The following is a 3,123-nucleotide window of genomic DNA, read 5'->3' as shown; positions in this document are numbered from 1 at the left end:
CAAGTTGCCTTTGTTTTCTCGCCTTCTCACCCTTTTTCTTCAAGGACTCAGATTTCTTAATCAAGTATCCATTTTTTTCACGTGAAGTCCCTTTATTCTTTTCCTTCAATGTTCTTACCTAGTGATTCTCATGCAGATGCTAAGGAAGCTTCAAGTTTATCATTCTTCATTCTCGTATTCTTTTCCAGTGGATTCAATTCAAGTTGTAGGTGTTGATCTTATCCCCTTCCTCGTTTCAAGTGCTTTCTAATGCCGATGCACCTCTTAATCATTCACCTCTCACTATTCAATCATATTCGAACTACTGAAGATATCTCAGAAGATTCATCTTTCCATTCAAGATCCGCTTGTTCTATCTTGTGGTTGTTATCTTATTCAGGCCATTTAATTCAACCGGTGCAATCTCTCTTTTAAAAATCATTCAATAGTGTTTGATTTTGAGTGGGCCCTAACCCACAGCTCTTTTCCCAGGATCTTACTTGACTCTTCTAATTTTCTGGAGTTACTCTCAAATCTTTTCAAAGTTTGACGTAAGAATGAATTTTCATCAGTCAGATGCCTTCTCCAAGATCGCTTTCAAATTCTTTTCATTGTTAATTTAACCTTTATATTCTTCATTATCCCGGAGTGTCTCAGCAATTCATGGTGGTGTTTCTCATCGTCATTCTCAACATTTGAAGACCGAAGAAGAGTTTCTCTTAAATCTTGTCCATTCTCTCGAAGATTCGTAGCTCAAGTTTGATGCTATCCTCTCAAATTGTTCGGGTTGCGATAAATTCTTTTCATACCCATCCAACACATTTCAGGAGTTGCTTTCCTTTCTCGATCATCTGAAGCCCATCATTTTTTAATATTACTCATTCTCAGCTTTCAGCTCTTGTTCTCCAAATCTTACCTGTGCATCGTTCAAGTATTCTCTAGTCAGCTAGTCACCTCTTCATTCTCTTGTATCAAAGTTCACTCAAGTATCTTCGTTTGTTTTTTTAATTCTTATCAGTGATTCATCCCTTTACTTCGTTCGTTTTCAATTCGTACGATGGTCCATTCAAGATTCGTCTTCTCTTGTTATCATATCAATTCACTTGTTCTCTCATGATCCTACCGGTGGTCCATGAATTGTGCTATATCTATCTCCAATCCCTTTCAATGAGAATAAGTAGTATGCCAAATCCGTTGCTTGTCATGAATTTAAGTGGACGAAGGATGCACATAATATAATTCTTATTCTTGTTTCCTCGAGGTGATTAATTCCTTCTCCCAGATTTTGTTCATGATGAATAAATTATAAATCCCAAGTGCTTCATACTTTTTGCGGAGTTCCAAGCTCTCTCAATTATCTTGTCACAAAGCTCCATCTAAATCGTTGCAAGGATTCATCTTATTCTTTTCAAGCTTCTTTCTTTGCGACCATTTTGTTATCTATCCGGAGTTCGTCGAGAGTTTCTCCATGGTGATTCATCAAGGATTTAATTCATTCTTGAAGTGTTCTCCAAGATTCTTGTTGGAGCTCAAGTATTCTTCGTCTTGCATTCCAAAGTGCAATTCTTTCTACCTTATCTTGTGAGGTGGTGTTATGTCGTTCTTGACAATTTCCCTTCGTGTTTCATGATTCACATGTTGTCAAGAATGATGTATTTTAAATCCATCAATCTCTTTGTTGGAGTTTTCTTGGTAAAGATTTCACCTAAAGCCTTCCCTACGAAATGTTGCTAATTGTGCTGCCTATCGATAATCCAAGTTTCCTCCCATCTCTTGCAAAAAGGAGTTTTCATCTCCTTGTAAATCTCAATCCAATTAACTGTTCCCGTTAGTGGCCGGTTGTCACCTCATAATTTTGAGAAGTTCTCCATAAGCCCACAACAAGCTTGTGCTTTCCATTGTTGATTCTCCATTCAATCCTTTCTTCATAAGGATGCTTTTCAAATTCATTTGTGGTAGAGGTTGTCACTTTCTTTTCCGTTCTTTTCTTCCAACCATCTATCTTCTATTCTTTCGTTCCGGAGGCATTGTGATGTTGCTCTCTTCACCCATCACCTCGTTTTGTCAAAGATCATGTTATTTTCTTGCTTATCCATTTAACTAGAGTGTTGTGTTCTCATTTAAAGTTCTTTCATCTTATCAAGTCTTGCCGCTCTTTTCAACCGGAGTGCTTCCTGAATTCTTCCTTTCTCATCTAGTTTAACCGGAGTGGTTTCAAGGTCTATCTTGTACCTTAAGCTCTTGGTTCTCGTCATATTCCTTATTCCTCTTATTTAGCGTAGTGTTTGCAATCTCGTTCATCGCCGTTATATTCTTACTTTCAATTTGTTCAACCTCCCAAGGTTCGTTGGTTTCACTCTTTTGTCAAGAAGCAACTTAGTTTTACCTCTTCCTTCTTCCGTTTCTCGCTGGTGCCATCCCTAGATCTCGAGGCAAGATCTCTTGTAAGTGGAGGAGAGTTGTAACTACCCGAGACAGACGCTTCAGACGCCTTCCATGTATTCTGAGTTTCGTCGTGTGATTTGTTTTGCTTGTTGCATTCATCATGACATCATTTACATTGCATCATGTCTTCATGCAACCTTTTTTAAAACTCAACCAGATAAATTGCATGGATCTTGGATCCATTTAAATTGAGGGAAATGCACATGGTGATTTCTCTTTAAAACATATAAAAGTCTCTCAATATTGTTAGGGACCTATATTAAATATTCCACTATTTCAGAATCACCCATAAACACACTTGCAAAATAATTTTGTGCCTTTTCTGCTTCAAGTTTGGTCTCCAAACTTTGCCCTAAATTATTTCTTCACTTTCCAGAGCTCCACCAAAAATCTCAACATTTTGGCCACTCCTAAACCTTGTCCTAGTGCAAACCATTTGAATTAAATTCAAATAAGTTTGAATTTAAATCTTGCATTCGTGCCAACTTCTATTTTCTTGGATCAAGCTCATTTTTGCGAGTCCGGGAAAATTATCCGCGTGTCCAACTTCTTCCCCTAACCTCTCTTTCTATTATTTCTTATCTCGGTTTTGTTTTTATTTTCTTTATAGTAGAGAGAGCAGTCTTCCAGCCCAGCAGCCAAGCCGGCCCATCCCTGCGGCCCACCTAGGCCCAGCCGTAGCTTAACCCTAGCCTGATT

Source organism: Triticum urartu, chromosome 7A, assembly GCF_056163025.1.
Source record: "Triticum urartu cultivar PI428250 chromosome 7A, HENAU_Tu73, whole genome shotgun sequence".
In the NCBI taxonomy this organism is placed as follows: domain Eukaryota; kingdom Viridiplantae; phylum Streptophyta; class Magnoliopsida; order Poales; family Poaceae; genus Triticum; species Triticum urartu.
The sequence above is the reverse complement of the archived record's forward strand: the minus strand, read 5'-3'. Positions refer to the sequence as shown.